The sequence below is a fragment of the Megalops cyprinoides genome, chromosome 3 (assembly GCF_013368585.1).
Source record: "Megalops cyprinoides isolate fMegCyp1 chromosome 3, fMegCyp1.pri, whole genome shotgun sequence".
NCBI classification, from domain to species: domain Eukaryota; kingdom Metazoa; phylum Chordata; class Actinopteri; order Elopiformes; family Megalopidae; genus Megalops; species Megalops cyprinoides.
Window position 1 is genome coordinate 43236910 of NC_050585.1, and position 22150 is coordinate 43259059.

Sequence of the window (22150 nt, forward strand, 5' to 3'; positions counted from 1 at the left end):
ATTCATCTTTTGATTTTGAAACTTCGTAGCCGGTCTTACGGCTTGTTTCCACTAGGAGTACCCAGGTGCACTTAAACATGTAGCATGGCCATTCCATATATATAGCCAGGTGTGGGTGAGGCGTGGTTCAAAGCAAGATGCCTCAGGTTGCGGTAAATACCTAGTGCTCAATGTGGCAAGGGCACAGAAGTATGAGTATTTATGGAACAGGTCAAATGTGACATAGACAGTAGCTAAATGTTCACCACTGTGAGAGAGGAAGGGTGGAGAAGTAGTACACATCTGATGTCATACCATAGCCAATTGTGCTTCATGATAACGTGAGGAAATGCAGTTTATTTTTATGTCTATTCCTCTCCACTAGGACCATCAACCTACAGGTCAGTGTGGCTACCAGAAATGAAACTTAACTACAGCTAAAAATGTTATGTTTTTGTGTTAGGCTCGTTGTGATGACACCAAAGATAAGTGACTGTCTATCTTGTCCAAGGTACATCCTATATTATGTATTGTGAAGAGTGCATGCAGGAATCCATGTGCTGTGTCTAACTAAGATATGGTATGTCAGTACTGTTACCTCTGACATCTGTTGTTTAATTATGAATTGTTATCTGTAAATAATAAATTGTCTCAAGGGTTGGACTCTTTCAGATCTCTCAGACCATGGTACAGTGATTTTAAGAGGCTGTGGTGACATAAAATTGGGAAAAGAGACTAAATATTATGAAGCGGTATATGTCCTTTTGATAAAAAGTGCACCATAAATAAGCATATGCTATGTAATATTCAAAGCTTTTTTTGGTAATATATGAATGTGCATCCAAGGGGAGTAGATCATCATTGTCAGTTGGGGGCGAAGAAGAATTGTCATTACATTTGTCATGAAATATATTTAATATTCAAATAAACAAAATAAAAATGGTAGAGAGTCACAGGCTGCTTGACAGTTGGGGAGGAAAGGGTATCAAACAGAGAAGTGAACAACCTTGCTGAATGGTCTGTGATTTCAGTTTATTTTGAAACATAACAAAGCTATCATGGATTCATTGTTGTGTTTTGTGCCGTTTAGTAATAAACAGACATCAATGGCTGTTTAAACACCGAAATTTTTCTCCTCTTCTCTGTATGGTTTCTTCAGTAAAAACACAAAAAACATCTGTATCTTGCTTTTCTCAGGAAATTAAAGAGGCCGTGGCTGCCTAGCGTGGGCTCAACACAGATGTTTTCCAAAAAAGCAACACGAAAGCGTTCAGTAATCACTTATAATCCTCTTGTGATTATAATGGCTTAATTAACATTCCTTGTCAGGATTTCTGATCTTTTTTTTCCTTGCCACTGCATTTTCCATCTTCAAATAATGGCTATCACCCCGTGCTCTCCCATGTAAAATACCCGCATTCAGAGCACAGAGATGCTCTGAATCAAAACCTCCAGCTGTGCTAACGTCAAGCAGGTCAGTATGCTGATCAGTCTATTAGCCTTTCAGCTGACCTCAAGGAATGAATTGGCAAACCATCGCCCACTTCATCTACTTGTATCTACTTACTTTAACAACAATGCAATGAGATGATATTCAAGATATGTGGAAAAAATGTGATTAAAGAGAGCAATTTTTACATCTGTTTTTTAAATGATCTTACCATTAGAGGAAATGTAACTAATGTCACTGTGGCTTCAAAGCTCATGGGTTCAGCCTCTGTGTGGAGTGTGCATGTCTGTTTGCATCATGGTAATCAATCAGTCAGTCAATCAATCAACTTTTATTTGGTACGGAATCCTTTACAATTAGGTTGTCAAAGAGCACTTTAATGACGCACCATTTCCAGAAGGTGTAGCACAAAAAAAACAAGAGAAAAAAAAACCCCAAAGTGTCGCTTCTGTGTTTGTTTTCTCCGGGTACCCCCGGTGCCCTTCCACAAAGTCCAAAGGGATGTCATCTAGGTTCATTTCAATCTCTCAGTGGTCCTGCATGTCCTCCTGTGCTTTGTGATGGACCCTCGTGTTGCATTGGGTTCCGGTCAGGTTTGTCTCCAACTGCCTGTGACGCTCATCGGCATAATGCGGCAGTGCTGTTCCGTACGATGGTTTAAAAGCCCTGGCGTTTGTCACTGAGTGTGACGATCAGGAATGGCCCCCTCCTCACCGCCGCCTTGCTGCAGAGCCTGTTTCCTGGCTGGGTACGAGGAGGGGCTCGCAGATTTCGTTGATGTTCTGCCAACGCCGTCCCCGTTTCCCGTCCCCGTTCCCTGTCCCCCGTCCCCCATGCGATCTGCCGGGCCGTGCAGCTGCAGTTGGGTCTCCAGCGCCGGCTCGGCCGTCTGGGCCGGGGTGAGGGGGTGGGTGGGGGGGGGGGGCGGCAAACGGCTGCTGTTTGCTGCTCTCGTGGCCCCGGCACTGGAGAGAAATCAAAGGGCGGCTCTTTCCACCGCACTGTCAAATTCAGGACATCTGGAAAACAGGAGGCACAGATGACAGCTCCACAGAGACTGCGGTACAGCAAAACAACGCCAGTATGTCTCTCTCTACAGAAACACATACACACTCGCGCTCATACACACACACACACACACACACACACACACACACACACACACACACACACAACGCCAGTATGTCCCTCTCTACAGAAACACATACACACTCGCGCTCACACACACACACACACACACACACACAACGCCAGTATGTGCCTCTCCACAGAAACACATACACACTCGCGCTCATACACACACACACACACAACGCCAGTATGTCCCTCTCTACAGAAACACATACACACTCGCGCTCATACACACACTCACACACACATAAACGCACACAAGCACGCACACACACACACACACACACACACACAACGCCAGTATGTCCCTCTCTACAGAAACACATACACACTCGCGCTCATACACACACACACACACACACACACATAAACGCACACAAGCACAAATGTACGCACGCACGCACACACACACACACACACACACACACAAAGATACAGACATTTACATATAAAGAGAGAGAGATAAAGAATATATATATATATATAAATATAATATATATAAATATATATATCATATATAACATAGAAATGCACACTACACATACATTATGTAAGTCAGCAACTGTACGCCATATGCCACCTTCTGTACCATTGAGTCATTCTCTCCACTCTCTGTTCTGCCTATGGTGCCTGGTCGAGAGGCACAGCGGGCTGTCCTCAGTGCAGGTGACATCCAGCTGGAGTCTTTGGCCTCAGCTGTCTGGTGTCACTGTGGAGGGAAACCATGGTAGCAAAAGGCTCCAACCTCCACTGAATACAGAGCTGAATAGACACATCCTGCATGTTCAGATGTGGTAGCTAACCTAGATTTTCCCTTCAGGGTGTCTTTTTGAGGGTTTTTTCCCCCTTAACACTTACTAGTGTTAGTCAGCTATTGCGCTGAAATGGTTCAGTATAACAGTGCAGAAAAGAACATCTTGTATTTAAGGTTCACCACCTGTTTATTTTCAGATCTGCAGAGGTGCACTGTGCGATACATATACACATTGTGCAAGGGTATTTTTGCACAGCATAGCAATGCATCATGGAAATGACTCATGTAAGTAGTGATATCGTGTTTACAAGAGTTTCTTAAACCCCACAATCGTAATGTATGGAAATGCTCTTGATCTGATCCTGGGCATGGACTGATGCCAATTCCCTCATCCTTCTGTGTTCTCCTCAATCAAACGTCCTATGTCACGAGATGCCTCTCTGAAGAAAGCCCCAACAGGAAGTCTCTGCTGGATAAACTGCCATGTTGTTTGAAATGTCAAGACAGTTGGGAGCACGTTGAGACGCAGAACATAGATTTTGTTTGACATGACGTCTGGGTTCAGCTTTTGTTTCTCTGTTTTATCGGGATGCCAACGATTTTCTGTTTTCACTCTGGTTTTCCAGTATTGTTCTCTCAAACTTTCAGGGAGTTTCTGAATTGCAGCATAATAAAGGATTTTTTTTTACTGGATAGATATCGTAACATAAGCAAACACAGACAAAAGTCAGTTAATATTAAAGATATAAAAACATAAGTTTAAATAATTTATCTGGCACTGTTTCAAGCCTGATCTTGAACAATCTAATGGTCTTCACTCTGCTTCCACTACCAATTCTGGTAAGCTATTCTGGTAAGATATTCCCAGCACCAATAGATCTGTGTGTGGAAAAACAATACACTACATCCTTGTCAGTGTGAAAATTACCTTTAACTGATTTCCACCTATTTCCTGTTGTTCTGCTTCATCTCACCTCCCTCCAACTTGCCTTCCTGAGTGGAATGGGAAAACCTGTGCATTATCCCTCATTGTGTTGCCACAACAATGGGGAAATTGACTGGATTCACTTGTACTTAGCATTTTGAAACAGAAATGTGTTTCAGTGGGGGCTGAAAACTAGCCAGCGGCAAACCAAATTGCACGTAGCATTAAGTTGGCCTTATGGTTTGTTCCAAGTTCCCTCTGCTGATAGCCTGTTTGCGCTGAACATTGTTTTCTGAGCCACAGCTTGTCTTGATAATAGAGTGCAGCCGGTTAGGAATCCAAATGAATTGTGCTGAAATGAATTAGCTCAACTTTTTTTTTCTCCTGGTAACATCAGCAGCAGGCACATAAAATTAGACCTCCCTCCACATAATAAATAAATAAATAAATAAATATACAGTTCAACACACAAGTCTCTTTCAATTTGTCTTCCAGTGAGGAAGAAAAGGGTATTAACAATGTAATAGATCCTGGAGACGATTTATCAGAAGCATACACCAACAATTTAAACTGCCGCTGACACTGAATCTATGGGAAGCAACTGTATTGGAAAAAACATTATATCTTAATTAAAAAAGTATATTTATACCTGGCTGGCACAGTACTAGCAGGCAGAAGGCCTCATACACGTAAGTGATTAGATACCCACCCCCATCTTAATTTAGAGCCTTGAGGCTGTAAAGAGGCTGCAAAAGTTCATTACTGTAGACGTGCGATCTGATCTTCAGCTTCCTCTGTTACCTACTCTTGACCCATTTAATCCTCAAAAAAAGAGCCAATCGCTGGGATCCTTTCAGAACTCCACACCATTCATTTTTTAACTTGATGAAGCATCCCCTCTTTGGGACTGCATTTCATTGTGTGAACAAATGACCTGCACGAACCGTAATTCATCATGCAGTGTAGAGCACAGATATCAGTCCATAGATATATTAATCACCGAAAATGATGTTTTTAACTGGAAGTAAGAAAGCGAGGAAAAAAAGACAGGAAACCCAAATAGGCACACCACCGTGCTTTACTTGACCTGTGCTCTGTGAAGGACGACTATCACATGCTGTTTTGCTATGGTTTGGCTTTGTACCTGGATTCACCTCAGACAACATGTGTTCCCCATTACAGTGCATTTGCTGATCAGACACACTAATTCAAAGCAGCTTACATAGCTTACATTTTTAGATGTTATTCATTCAAACAGCTGGATATTTACTCAGTCAGTTCAGGTTAGGTACCATACCCAAGGGTTCAACAGCAGTGACCCACCTGGGATTCAAGATGGCAACTTTTGAGTTACAAGCCCTGCTCTTTGCCACTACGCCACACTGCTGCAACATTACTGGACAGGTTAGTGTGTTCTTGAGAATTCCAATGCACTCACATGTGCTTTACAGGTCATGCAGAAGCTGATCTGATCTGAACTAAGCACTATGGAGACTATGTAACACAGACATAGCTGAATAACTACTTAGTGTTCTTTATGTCTCTGTCTCAGCTTCAGACTATATTTTAAACTATTTCAGCCATGGCCTACTGGTTTTGAGCCTGCAGCAGCACGCTTACTGGTAAGCTAGCTATACACACAGATATAACACTTTTTTAATTAAACCAATCATGTCTACAGAGCAGAAATATGCCGTAACTCTTAAATCATAATTCACCGTATCACAGTAACACAACAATCATAGCAATATGGTACAGTGCATTATTTACACGAAATCCCAGGTAATCTTTCTGTATCGGCAAAAGGTGTGCAAACCATCTGTATCTGTCAGTGCTCCGCCTCCTTAGCTGGTGTGTTTTTGTTTTCCTTGTCCATGTGCTTTTGTTTTCCTTGTGTTCTAGCCCTGCCCCGCTTCCCGCCCAGTCTCCGCCCGCCTGATTGCCTGCACACCTGCTTCCCATCCCCTTGTCAGCCGTGCCCTATATCTTCCCTGCGTGTCCCTGTCCTGTTGCTAGTTCGTCACAGTGTGTTTTACCTGTTTCGTCGCCGCCGTTGCTTCTGTCTGCGTGTTTTCCCCGTTCACAACCCTGCCCGTATCCAGACCTCGTTTTTGCCCGCCGCCTTGCCACGATTGCCTGATTGCCTGCCTGTCCGGTTCCTGACCCTGCCTGCTCCGATTCCCGACCCTCATTCTGTCCACGGACTGCCTTCCGGTTTTTGACCCTGCCCGTTTATGATTTGCGATTTGCCTGATGATTTCAATGAAGGTCCACGCCTGAGTCCTTGCCTGAGCCCTGACAGTATTTCAAGATGGACAGACTGCTGCTTTAGCCCAACATCTTTGTTTATCACAAACAGCAAGAGAATCCAAGGGATGGACTGACTGGGGCAGTGGTTAACTGATGCATATCAAACATGTTCTAGTCCAGCAAAATCAGAAGAGAAAGTGATAAACAAATCTAAATTACTTTTCATAATTACTTATGTAATGTTATTATGACTGGGATGTCCAAAAAATGCTTGAGAAAAGATTGTTTAAATATATTCCCATTAAGTTATCCAGAGCAGAAGCTTGTCATTACACTGAGAATCTCGCATGGGACACCTAATTGATGTTTAGATTGCCTTAAATTGCCTTAAAACATTTTTGGAAATTTTATTCCAGCTATTAAGCAAAACATTGGTACACATGAGTATACATTCATAAAACTGTGGTGAACAATGGATGGATGAATCACAGTTGTAACAGATGATCTCAGTCTTCATTCTTTTTGTGATTTTTCCATGACAGATGATTGAAAGGATGTCATTACAAGTCTCACAATTATATATAAATTCAGGATTACAAAACATAAGGACACACTTTTCTGTGTGTTATCTCAAGTGTTTTCTGAAACGTAACTGGTTGCCAACTCCAACACACCATGTCAGCCATATTAAAGGGTCACAAAGTTGCTTTCAAATTCCAAAGCCATGTATCACAGTGGAAATTTACTGGTCCTAATCAGCTGATATAAAGCTGTTGTTAATGTTTTATGAAGGCTTTACTGAGATTCTAGGTCAGATCAATGGCCATATGTCATGTGTGGAACAAATTGACATAGAGATTTACCGTACTGTACATAAATGTTCTATGGAAGGAATGGCTCCATAAATCAGTTGTAAATTCTTTATGCAGCTGTGCCAAGAGTCATACTACCGTACGTTTTCAAATTGTATGGTAGCATCTGATATATATGTATGTATTTCCCTTTATATAAACTGCATTCACTATGTCTTGCTTTGTAGCATTTATTTATTTAGTTGTTATTTTGTTCATATGTGGTTCAAATTTGCATTTGATATGCATGCTGTTTGAATTTAAATTTTTATCCAAAGTGTTTACCCGGATGTCGGTCCTCAGAGTAATGACTGTTTATCACGGTTTTAGGCCGAAGGATCAGGATGGTAATGATACGTAATGAGTTGTTACACAGGGAGAATGTCAAAAGCAGAGGATTAGGTGGTTCAAGGTGTTTTGCTTACAATTTTTTTCACTGCTTCCCTTTCATATAGCTGTTGTAGGCTATATTTAAACAAATTGACGGTAGTCTAGGCAAGAGTATTGATTGCTTCTTCCATGAGGAGCTGTGAATTTGTGGCCTCCTATTAATCTCAATCTTTGCATGTCACAGGTAGGAATAGAAAGTAAATTGCTCTCCACTATGTGTGGGTTTTCCTTTAAACACCTGCTGTGAGCTATTATCCACCCATCAGAGGAGAAGAAAACAAATGATATTTACTTCATGTGTGGTGATTGAAAACGCAACTGGAGAATCTTTCACGGGCCAGGCTGGAGGGTACGTTGTTCCCAAGGCTGGGAGAGAAGTGTCCCCCGGCCCTGAAGGGGGCGCTGGTGAGTCCGGCCCTTCAACATATAACCACAGTGATAATCATATGCATCTCCATCTCTCATGGACTACTGTGGCTACTCTGAAACCTGAGCTAATCAAATTGCATTCGATTGCTATCCATTTCTAGAGGAAATGATTTTACGAGCAAGTGCAGTCTGGGCAGGAGGTAGTCTGTATTCCTCATGGTAGGTGGCAGTGTTAAAATCACACCCTTTCGATGAAGCTACCGAGGAAGCTGCAGCTGCTTCATGACCACAGTTCCACTGCCCCTCATGGTCCCCATTCTTTTTCCCAGTGCCCTGTTAGTGTTCAGAGAAAAACAGGGAATTGGCAGAACTCTGTTGCTAATACACTACATTTCTGGCTATGCAGAGTGTGCCAAGTACATAGAGGGCTGCTGGTTTCTGCTTACAGCAGGAAAAGCATGACACACTCAGGCTGCCTCACGGTATGCTAGCTTGTTTATGAGATCCCATTTTATAGACGGTAGCCATTAAAAAACAACAACGAGAGTATTCAAGCCATTTACGGTTATTAGCAGCGGCAATGTCACAATTCTGTCTCCACTGGGGATGTCTGCAGCTGTGAGTGTCTCCATATACAATTTTGTTTTTTACAGATTCCCGTGGGATATATTTTCTGTCACAGAGAGCACATGAAATATACAATGGCCACAATGGGCCAGCTTACAGGCACAAACTGGGCTCTTTCCTCAGACTAGACCAGGGCTGTAGTGGAGGTTAAATGCACGTAAACTGCGTTTCCACACCTCCTACATTTCTGAAATAGCGTTTACGCACCTCTAAATAACGTTTACCCACCTCTAAATAGAGTTTACACAACTTTAAAATTAGCTAGAGTTTGAGTTTCCTATTGTTTTACCAGTACAAGCCATAGTATATTCATAATTGTGCTGCATTATCAGCATTTACCGTATTTGTGACCAATCACATCGTTTCTTGCAGCAGCAGGGCTCGTGACAGAGCCGTACATGGGGCCTGCTAGCCAGCTATCTATCTATCTAAGGTTGACTAGCGTTACATGTCTAGATTCCTGTCATTGTCAAAGAGGCACTCTGGGCGGTGTTGTGAATATTCTTCTTATATTATTAGTGGGCTAGCTAGGTAATGATGTGATTTATAGTTTTTATAATATTCAACTTTTAATAGTATTTTTTCTCTTATTGAAATGAATTGCAGAATGTTCAGTTCTTAGAGTGGTGGCAGTTATTTAAAAAAAAAAATGCTCACACAATTTGTAAACTACTGCTCTTACATTTTCTATATTATATAGACATATGTTACATCAAAATGTTCAGCTTCTTCTACTGTCACTCACATTTAAATATCTAAGAGATGTGATTTATAGTCTTTAAGCTTTAGCAATTTGTTTGAGAGTCATGCTCCCCAAACACATACATTGCAGAATGTTCAGAATTCCACTCTAGATACAGTTTGCAATTTCACATTTTGTACTACTGGTTGCTCAGGGTTGTTTTCAGGTTATTATGGGATGTCCTTTTACTGCTTCATAGTTTCATACTCTCTTTATGGTGATTCATGCACTTCAGAGATGTTATATTTTTCTTGCTTTCACACTGTCTTTCTTAGTTTCATACTCTCTTTGTGGCGATTGCTACACTTCATAGACTAACTATATCCATTTCTTTTATTGTTTCATGCTTTCTCTATGGTTATTAATACACTTCATAGACTTCAACTATGTTTAGTCCTTCCATAGTCTTGTTTAACAATGAATTCCAGCTTCACCTTTTAAATATATGTAGGAACCACATAGTAAGGCCCCAGAGAACACCCAGTGATGCCTGGCAAAACCCTAGGAACCATCTAATGGTAGCCTATAACAACCTATATTGTTATACAAGAGCTGTATTGCTCGGGGCCCAAGCATTGGGCAATAACCTCCGTGTAGCAGCTAGCCCACTTCACATTTTCTCCAGGAAATGTACATTCTACAAATAAACAAATATTCTGAATATCTTTTTTTTTTTTTTACCAGTATGTCGTGGTCTGCCTTACCTTGATCACAGAATTCATAGTTTACCCAACTCTTTTTTTACCACTACACCCCTGGACTAGACCTATATGGGATGGCAAACTGAATGTGTGTGGGAGTCTGAAATCAATCACGCTTGTCTCTAAGGGCCATTAGCCAATGTAAATAATGTTTGTATGCGTGTATGACTCATTCCTGAATTCTATAAGCATTTATCCTCAGCTATTTAAGTTTAACAAAAAAAAAAGAATCTGTATTTGAATAAAGTAATGCTTGTCTTTGTAAGGCAAATTTAAGAATACATGATGATTGTGTCCAGGGCTATGTGCAACAGAGCCACATGGATGGTTACATGGACTAAGGTTTTACTGTCCATAAAATGTTTCTTTAAAATAAAAAATTGTGAATAATAGCATATTTCTTGATATTTTTAATGTTGAACAGGATTATTAAGTGGCTCTCTTGTCTCTGTGAGTCATTTTAATGTGTTTTGTATGCCAACGAGTTGGTTAACCTTTTGCTTGTCTGAATTAAGATTTGTTGTCGATATGCAAAGTCAGCCACACAGACAGATTACTTATCTTTGTCTGATTAATAAGACTGATTATAGCTCTGTCTCTGGTATTCTGTCATTGCAGCCTCGATATCCATTATGTTAACATCTCTAACACTGGTCAGAAAGCATTTAAATTCATATGCATTTCAAGCAGTCAACCAAAAATCAATATTTTAATGGATTTGTAAGTGACAGTATTTAAACAACCAGACAAAAGAGCCAATATGAGGTGAGAAACAAAACTGAACATTTCATAAGCCTTGAAAAATGAATTAAATGAAAAATGAATTCAATTCCTCTGCTATGCTGTACAGAGCTTTAAAATCTTTAAATTTCACCTTGGTTCAGTTTAGGTGTGAGGTACATAAACTGCTGAGAAGTCATTGGCACAAATTTTCCCGGGTATATCCAGCTTCTTCAGCACAATATGGTACTCTCTGGCCTCACATATCAGCATTATTACTTTGCATTACATTACATTCATTTATCAGAGGCTCTTATCCAGAGCAACTTCCAGCACAAAAAAAACAGAAGAGCATTCATTCAAGTTAAACAAGCAACAGTGTCAGACCAGACTAGCAGCACCCCGAGACTAGTGAGTGTGAGCATAACACTATTCAAGCCCTACCACCAGTTAACTTGTGCAATCTGACTAGACAGCCTAGAGATTAGGGGAAGCCAAGTACACACACTACCAAACATCACAGGCACTAGATCACAGACTCCACAGAAACACATTGGGATACTGCACATAGAATTAACGTGAAGTAATACAAGTAGCAGGCGTCAGGGGGTGGGGACTGAGGTGGAACCGAGATGCCGTCTGAAGAGGTGGGTCTTCATTCTGCGTAATAAGATGGCCAATGATTCCGCTGTTCTGACCCTCGTGGGAAGTTAATTCCGCCACTGAGGGACCAGTACAGACAGGCATTGTGTTTGCGCATTACATTTACCAGCAGAGAGATGAGGGGATATCCTTAAATCCACCGGGAATTGTTGCTTAGCGTAGCACCCGTTACATAGACAATAAAAGCAAGCTGCCATAATGGCTATGTACAGTGCCACACAGATGATTTGTTGTCGGCCTCCTCTAATTTGTCTAATGCATCATAGTGGTCCAGTGCTGTTTACCATCCATTACTGTTATTACCTCAGGGACTTCAGTTAATAGTACATTTATAACTGGCTGCTTTTTAAATTGAAATGAGTTATCAATTCTCTTGACTGTGAAAGTGTGGGGAAAAAAGAAAAAGAATGGATACAGGTTTGACAAAGTGCCACCCTCGTCGACTTGATAACTGCAACGGTCAACTGAGGCAGGTGGTAGTGTAATCAATGAGTCCAACTGAAAAGTTATTTACTGAACTGCGAATTTCCAATCTTCTGCCCATAATTACTGGGCAACCTGTTCCATTGCTGAACCAAAACAACCGATATTGGCATAATCAAAAAAAAGCTAGACTTTCTAACAGCAGTGCTGGGACTGCTCCAATAGTTTTGCTTGCGTTCTTTCTACCCTGTTAAACTCAGCTTTGATTCATTGTCAATTGTAATAAATTAGGGAGGGAGAGACAAAGCTTGCCTGTACAGCATTCAGATTACCCCATACCTGCTGTCACAAAGAACTGCGGGAGAGATAATGGGAGCCCATAACATAACAAATGGTTTTGAACTAAAATATGGCATGGTTAATAACTATCTGAATGAATTCCCAATGAACTACAATTTAAAATAAATACCACACAGTTTATCCTGAAAGTGAAGGGACATCAATTCTGTCAATGTATTTTTGTTTCCCTGCAGGACGCAAATATGTGTATCCTGCAATGAATACAGCAATGTTTTACGTTGTAATCATTAGTTATCAGCTTCAGTAATTGAAGTTTTGAAGCAGCAAAAGTCATTAGCTCCACGCCGCTAAAACTAAAGACTTCCTATAGCCGTACGATATTGAGCACTGTTTATGTTACATTAAAGATTCTGTCCCTCCCATCAAATCCTCTATTAATATAATTCCGTAACACTTAGGAATTTCTGAACTCAGCTGCTTTAACATCGCCCAGAACTCCTCAGCTAAACCAGGCAGGAACACCGAGTGCATAATTTCTATGATTAAAAGTCCCTGCTATTACCAAGTCCACCATGTGTGCTTTAAATATTCAAGATATGTCTTAAACAGCAAATTGTCTCCCGTAGTTTTCCCTCTTTAAGTTGCCTTACTCAGGAACTGCGCTAAACTCTACGATCAGCTGCTTTGTTTTATCATCCCAGAGGATTTTAGGCAATCTATTACAGGATTTTCAAGTGTCAGAAATATATTTTTATCCAGGCGCAAATGCAGAACCATTTCTGGTCACTTGTTCAGGGCCAATGAGTTGCTTTTTCCCATGCTGCATTTCCCCATTTGTCATTATTTATAAAATGCCCAAGTCATCCTGCTTGCACATCTGGCCCATGTTTTATTATCATACTCCATTAAAGTTTACTGACCAGTATGGTTTGATCTTCATATGAGGAGGGGCTATGGGTAAAGATTTCTACAGAAAGTCATTATAGGTTATATTAATGAGTGCATGCTGTGAACAGAGACTGCAGAGAGCAAATGGCTGCACAATTCACTCAAAATGATACACAGTGACAGTTGCCTCTTGATATATCGCCTCCCTGTAGTAATGGAGAATTCTGCTGGGGGACCTACCACATCATTTACTGAGGTGCACTACACAACTTTTTTACATGGTGGCACGAAACAATATCTCTTCATATTTTTATACTGCTGTTCCTCAGTTGTCTTTATAGTTTTTTTTTTTAACCACAATCATCACTGACACATAACGCCTCCCCAGATATTGCATGGCAGGTATCGGCCATAGGGAAAACTCACTGCATGCATGTCGAGCTTGAGGAACAGGGATTAATTTAGCCAGTGCTGTCATCACATCTTTGTATTTATGCACATGCAATCACAATGTCACCACCAGCCCATAAAGGCACGACCCCAACAGGGCTAGTTTGAAGGACATTCAAGATGAATAGGCAGCGTTACCATAGTTACCTGCTTCGAGTGTTCTGTTGATGCAGAATTACCTGTGGCCCAAGCTATCTTTAATTACGCTGTTTAATTACCAATAATTAGCGTCTTCTCCGTGTTAATTGTTACCAGGATATTGGATTAAAAAGCACAAAACAAAAGCTAATAGCTATCTTCATTTCGGAAAGATATACTCTGTGGAGCTTTATTGCACTTAAGAAAATGCTGGAGGGTACTCACCATTGTTATTGCATGTTCACCAGAAACCACCTTTTGCATACCCCCAACCCCCCTTGTAGAACTGGACACTTTCAGTGCATCTCTGCAAAACTGTCTGTTGGCCCTAGATGGATACAGCTTTTTGGAGGGCAAAGGCAAGGCGCTCCAATGACCGCAGCTCCTGGGCCTTTTCACTCAGCCGAACTCAAAGACATGCAAATTGTCCATCTCGCTGAGGAAGGCATCTAATTGCATTGAGGGAGATTCAGGTTCGACACTGTTAATTTTATTGCTGAACGTGTCGTGGTTGTAAGCATGAGTGGCATGCGCAAGGAGAACCACAATTCTCTGACAGAAAGACAGATACAAAAGCCCATTCTGATTAATCAGCCGCCCTGTGCTTACTTGCAAACAGCAGCAATGCATGGAATTCATTATCTGTATACTAAAATATGAAATATACTGTAAGACTTTTCACATGGAAAATTTTTTTCTGTCGCATGTGTCTGAGGGCCTGACACTAGTATTCAGAGGAGAATGAGGCCTTGCAGAATATGAAATGTTCTTTGCCTTGGGTCCTGAGACGGACAGTAAGGGGTCCTTCTCACCTGGCATATTGGCGGGGGTGCTAGTGACAGGCTTTATGAACGCCCCTGATTCCTCTGTGTGGAGCCATGAATAGAGCTGGAGATGAAAAGGTTCTCTCTGGAGGTGAAATTAACCCTGTCGAGAGGAGTCTCTTTAATGTCACAAATACTGCCAGGCTTTCAACACATCCGCAGACTACAGAGCTTCTGAGGGCTTGTCCAAGTGCTTGTTTTGAGCTGTTGCTGGTTTGGATTTGGGTAGGGGGAACTGAGAGGTTTGGTGCAGCAGGAGAACAAATGCTTAGGTGGTTTGATGATCCAGTCTATGTGTAAACTATCTTTGACAGTCACTTCAAAGAGGAGCAACCAAAATGAAATAAATGAAATAAACCCTTTGACAGTTCTCTAAAGCTCAAAAGTTACTGTGGATGTGTGATTTTATATATTATTTTTCTTTCCCTGTATAAGACAAATGCTTTTAATGTGGTGTATTTGCGTTTTAACATTTAACAAGCATTTAACAAGAACTTCATTTGTAGATTTCTTTACGTATTTAAGTATAGCACATCTTTGTATGTATGATATATATATATATATATATATATATATATATACATATATATATATATATACTGTACAGCTATGGGAGTGGGACCAAAAAATGTGTGTGTAAGCCATGGTTTGTTGCATTGGAAAAATATGAGTGGTGTTGGCTATTGTCAGGGGTGAGGTTATGTGAAAGGAGAGAGAAAAACAGATAAATCAATTATTCAAACTGACTGCATAAACCTGGGGAGCCCTGTTGTACACGGTGGGTTCTGTAAATAATAAAAAAAACCTTCTCTTACACACACACACACACATATGCTCTCAAATGCATACTTAGAAAATGCATATGCATACAGCTACAAACACACACAGACAGCCTCATGTGAACACCAACATGTACATGTACAGACACAAACACGCCAAGAGAGGCCATATGTCAACAAATGACACATAGATAACCTCATGGGTAATAAATGCATCTTTATGGTATAGGTATTGTTTACAGTTACAGTGTATGAAAGGTGCTATAGAAATAAAGCTCAGTATTATCATTATTTTTTGCAATTAATCTGGTGAACACTTATGGCTTTGCTCCTCTGCACTGATGCTGTTTATTGAGAAATATTGGCATAAATTTATATTAACGTATGCTTGAGAAACTTCATTAAATGTCCAGACTGAATTCCCTGCAATGCTGCCTTTTGCTGGAAGAGTGGCACAGCTCATTGGCGGTGGCAGCCAAGCCATAATGATATATGGTATAATTATATTCTTACTCTGCACTGCATCTGACTACAATTTTGTTAATGTCAAGGAATTCCTAAATTATTTAGTGTGCCTTGCTAATTATGAATCATTTATTATCTAAATTAATTCAGTCTCTGCTCCCATAACAGGATCTCAGTGCTGTACGAACAGGTATTTCAAACAAGAATTAACATCAGAACTCCAAAGAGGGTTCTAGAATTCAAATAACTTCCTTTTAATAACTTTTTATTTCCCTGAGTAAACAATAGCTGTGCCTATATAAATATGAGGTTTCTCCAGTGAAGCTAATGTGCCCAGCTAATTGTTTTATGAAGAGTACACCTGCCTTTTTACTTTTTGCACCACAACAGTGATGCAGCATACCCAATAGGACTTATTTGAGGGACTTCACATCTCTAAATGGATGCTCTGGTTGCTTCATAGTCATTGTCATGTAGGACCTACTAACTGGTTCCATGATATTTCTCTGCCGTATCTTTAGGATGTCTATGTTACTGCCTTGCTACTTCCAGAAAGGAGAATCATATCGATGATATGATTTTGTAAGTGTTATGGCATTCTAGCCTATGTGTTGTGTGCTATTCCATTACGCTGAAACAGAAAAGGTGCGGGTCATTCCACTTCTATCCTGCACAGGGTCAAGCATCCATTTTCTCTATATTGTGCCAGGTCATGCAAAATAATGCCAGGCTAACTTTGCATTGTTGCTTATTTGCTCAGAAGACATCTTTGATCACAGGAATGTATATATTTCCCCAGTCACACTGCTGAGTAATAAGATACCCATAAAGGAAGTCAGCAAGATATGACTGTATAGAGATATATTTCTAAACATGAGGGCACTCATAGAGTAGAACTTAACCAGTCTTCTTAAGAAGTAGCCACCCAGCCAGGATGCCAGGGTTGACATGTTGTGTAGTTTATGATCTTGTTTCCCACATCCACTGGGATGCTGTGTCTGTGGGAGAGGTGTCTGGATGTGCTTAATTTTCACTGTCCCTGGTACAGATCATTCACCACAGAGCTACTGTTCTGCAGTGGAAGTCCCCCAAATTGGTCACATGATGCAAATTCACCTTTGGGTTGCAAGTCAAGCTCTCTTCATGGTTAACACTAACACAGTTCCTTTGTGATTAGAATGTCATACCCTGTAGCCAAACGATTGTTAGGTGCACACAAATTATGTTGTCCTGTCAACCATGAAAGTTATCCAGCTCCTATCTGCTCATAGTTCTGGAGGGAGTCTGATGCTGTGTTGAATTTTTCACCTCACAGGGAAATGTGTTTAATGACCATAAATCTGGAGAACAATTACCACTTAGCTTGCAAACATAAAATCTTACCTTAATGTCGCTCTATAAACTCATTAATTATGTAGTCAGCTTTTCTCTAACATGAGAACATTCACTGGTAATATATCCCCTGTACATATTTTGGGGGGGTTTACACAACTCCTGTGAATTTCTGTGAACAGACACTTGTTTCACACAACATGCAGTGAATATATTCTGCTCTTCAGAGGCAGCTGTGAACATCAGAAATCAAAGGTATTTTCATCCTCCCTGTATCTCGCATGTTAACTGACAGCACAGTATTTTAATCAGATCAATTTCCATCATAAAAGCAACTCAATTCAATGAATTCGCTTCACCGGTTCAGACCTGTGTATTGTTCATTTCCTCAGGGTAAGTAAAACATAGTTCTCAACATTTCAGATCAGTAAGTTATTCAAAAAAGTCCTTTGAAGTGGAAAATGAGAGTGTTTCTTATAGAGGTTACTGAATTAGTGACTTCTCAGAAAAGTCAAAGATATTAAAATGTATTAAGTGAAATTACTTCTCAGATGTCAGTTATCTATCTCTATCTCTCTGTAAAGATATCTGTCTAAGGTCTGACTATCAAATGGTCAATCTATCAAACATAGATTTGATTGTTGTCATTGCCTATTATTTTCCAAATGTGTGACTGCTTTTATCAGTTTTATGGGAGAATACAAAACATTGTTTCATACTTAGCTGTTTCTATGTGAGCTTTGTGACTCTGTTTTGGTGGTAAAAAGAAAAGGATTCTGTCTTTTAAAAGCCCCTTAGCTAAATGCACTACAGAGAGTGTTTATTTGGTGAAACCAGACACTATAATTAAGGAGAGAATGATGTTTTTTGTGAGCTAATAGGCTGTGCTATATCGTGGTGTCTTGTTGACATTACAGGTAAGGACAAATAATTGGAGGAGGGGATGGAATTTTAATAAATCCAATGGCAGTGGCAATTAGCACCGAGCAAACAAGAGCCATATCCCGCATATCTCCCGTGGAGTAAGGCGCAATTTTTTTCTACGGTCATGCACTCAGAGGGGCTTATTGATGAAAGAGCACATTTGTAACCACTAATGACAGAGAACCGTGGAGCTGCTTCTTGCGTGCAGTGTGGCATACTTATCAATAAGGATCATTAATGATGTCAGGTGTAGATGATCAATTTAAAAAGCCCACACTGCAAGTGAGTTAAAAACCACTAAGAAAGGATGGTTTCTGGGACTAGGTGAATTAAATTGGGTAGCAGAATACAGACAGGCGCAATTAAGTTCATTCATTAAAATTGACCCTCAATCAGCTAAAACACCCCAGTGTCTCTAATTGTTAGCGGAAATAATGACCAATCTAATAACTATCAGCTGTGATTTTTGCAAGCATTTACCCCCTGTAGAACTTTGGTAAATCTATCCCCAAGTGCATGTACTGTACGCCTTCCAATTCAGTCATCATTCTGTTTGGGTTCACATTTAAACTCAGTATCAATTTAATTGCATGCGTTTTTGAGAGCAGGGAACATCTTTTGTTCAACAGCTGATAATGTTATCTATGAACACCAAACACATACTGTACCTTGAGTCAAAAAGTATTACTAGGCATTGAAATGAATATAAGGAACAATGGCTTTTTCAATGGATTTGAAGCCTTTGCTGAGGTTACTGTTAGCAGAAAATTTAGGACGAAAGATTAAAGAGGATAATGGTGCTTGACACTGCTCCAGCACGGCAACGGTGTGAGCTTTGAGGAGTGGACTGAAGTTATGAGCTGGCCATTGCAGTCACATAATTGAAAAGTTTTGGGATTGAATGGCGGCCAAGAGGCGGGAGCAGAAACCGGGGGGGGCGGCATTTAAGATGGCCGGGCTGTTGTACACACTGCAGGGAGATGACTGTGAGACAACTGGACTGCTGGAAATACTGCTGGGTAGACACCTGTGAGACAACTGTACTGTTGTAAGTGCTGCAGCAGACCTGGAGTCAGAAGAAAATACAGAGGTCTGCAGTTGCAATCCGGGGGGAGGGGCACAAAAGTCCTAAATATTATGTTGACATCGGGATTAGGAAACAGCTGGGGGTGGACTGAGGTCTGACACCCCCAAGCTCCCCCATAGTGCCGGGCCTGCACTGCTGGAGATTTGAAATTGTGCATAGGCCTTACGGCATTTTTTAACTGCATGTTTAGGAAGTGTGAGACATCATTAAAACAACTAGGGATCAAAACATTATTAAAGTAATGGTTGACTATCATATAGTATCATAATCAGGTTTTCTGCAATAAAGAAATCCAATTCCAGATTACACCTTTGTACAATCATTTACCTCAAAAGACAAGCCAAGTTACTCAGTCCATAATGCACTGTTGGGAACATAAATGGCAACACTGTCTAAGGACAAATTCAACATTTTATTTTAATCTTTCGTTGCTTTTTAATGTTAACATTTTTGTGTTTTCAAGAAAGTTGTGCTCACAGCCTTGATTGTGCTGGTGGTATGCTGGTTAATGCTCACTGTTTTTACTTTTTCTATTTTTTGCTATCTTTGTTTTGCTTCTTACTTTTTTAGCCTAATGTGCTTTGGTTGGATTGTCTTAAACAGAGCAAATTTGCCTCAGGAAATCAGCGCATGATATGGGATTTCAGGTGAGTGTATCAGTTACTTCAAAAAAGTGCTTTGCAATAACTTGCTTGTGAGCACACACGTTTTATAGTTCCACTGTGTTATCAGGCACAAAGCACAAAACCTAAATTTTCTATGCTACAGTGTAGCACAGTGGTAAGGCGTAGGGCTCATAACTGAAAGGTTGCTGATTCACATTGCTCTTGTACCCTTGGGCAAATTACTTAACCCAAAAATGCCTCAGTATCTATCCAGCTGTATAAATAGATACTCTACATTTGTAATCTATGTAAATTGATCTGAGCATTTACTAAATGACAGTAATGCAATGGCACTTAATATCTAGCTGCTTATATTCTCAGCAAAGTCTATTGTTAATCTACGCAAAAAAAAAAGAATAATTTTTAATCACTCACTTATTATAATTCATGACTACCTGGCAACTTCAACTCACTAAGCACAACTCAAAATATTACATATTACTACACAATCAAAGAAAACACTGAGAATCATTCAGCTGAGTAGTTAAGATTTATGCCTTTTTGATTTACATCTCATTGGCAGCGCATTATTAAACACCCATTGACATCTGTGTCCTTAGCCATGCATGGTTGTAAGATATAATACAATCACTTTATCATGGACATCCCATCATATATTTCTCATTGCTGTGGAAATCATCTCAACAAAACAAGGTTTTCTCCCTGCCGTGTTCCACAGCCTGTCGGCTCTGCCAGTAACCTGTCTACTGAATGTCAGTGAACCCCCCCCAAAAAAACTTTTCTGGCATACATCAACTTTTTGTAGTGTAAGTAGGGTAGGTGAGTGCTAAGAAATGCATGGTAATCGGTTCTCATCAATGCCAGTACTTGGCCAACTACTTTGAGCTAGATAGATACAATTACAAAATGGTCATCCATATTACTAAATGAATTACCACTTAAACTGTTTACCTTAACTTAAATGCTTAACAAAATTGAATTGCAAGACTAGACAACTTCCCCAAAAATGAAAAAAAAAATGGACAGAAACTAAATGGATGAGTTTTCATTCTGATTGCAAAAAAGAATCGAATATTGCAAAGGATCTGAAACTGTCCAATTTAAAAGAGCTAACAAATTATAACGTATAATCGATGTGTCACAGTGTGTCAGCCCAGGGGAAGGAGGCCAGGGCAGGGTGTGCTGCCCTGTGCTGGACTGATTTGGTGGGGACATATAACGTATGGTAGCACACTTTCACTCTGCCAGCCTCCATTTATATCCCTCCATCTCTGTCTGCAATGCGAAATCACAAATGAAATGAAGTACACCAGCAGCATTTAGCTGGCTGGCCTGTCACGAGATCTTCTGAAAGAACACTGTCGCAAGCAAAGTGGGAAAATTTTTTCGGTAGCATGTCACTTCACAGCTCTGATAACCACTTCATTTCAGTGTAATTGTTACTTCACTCCCTGTTTCTGTGTAACAGTCCATACCCATTCCAGGGGAAATTTGGGTTGCAGCATAACATTCCAGCAGGACTCCTTTTTTTCAATCTCCTAAAAAGCAAAATTACATGCAAGAAATACTTCTATTCTGTGGTGGAATTTAAAGAGAAGCAGAAGAGTTTCCTAGAAAGGCTTTAGAGTTAATGCACAGGTTATAACTTGTTATATAAGGCTTTATATACTGTTATATAACACTGAATTCAGTGTTTACAACAAATGAATTTCTTATATATACACACACACACACATACACACACACATTCACATGCACATGCACTCACACACACTCACACACACACACACACAGACATATGCACATAGCATTTTTTCTTTTTTGGTATAATCCCACATACTGTATATCATCTACTGCATGTCATGGTTAAAAGGAAATATAACATTGCTATGAATTGCTATGAATTAGTTCCTTCTTTAACCAAAATATTCTTTTGTCCAGTTATAGGTATTTTCCCCAAAATGTGGATCCATTTCAGTGCGGCCTACACGCAGGTATTAGCACCATGAGACATGGTGCATTCAATGGACAGCAGTGAAACCAAAGCAATCATTAAAGACCCATATATCAATACTAAAACATAACAGCTCCCCTTAATATTCATGAGCGCGAGTATAATCGACCCAGTTGTCTCCAGAAATGATCATAAGCGCAGCTCTCATGTTCCCCCTGAGCCAAATAAATATACGGCATGCCTCAGCACAGCGCAGAAATATGTGAATAATTTCTTTGATCATCTCCTGGAAAAAATATGAATGAAGAAGTTAAAATACACCGCGGTATAGGATAAATTGGGTTCCTGGGGTCCAATCAGCTCCTGTGATTCAGGAGCGGTACGCTTCACGCATGGATTCATGTACCA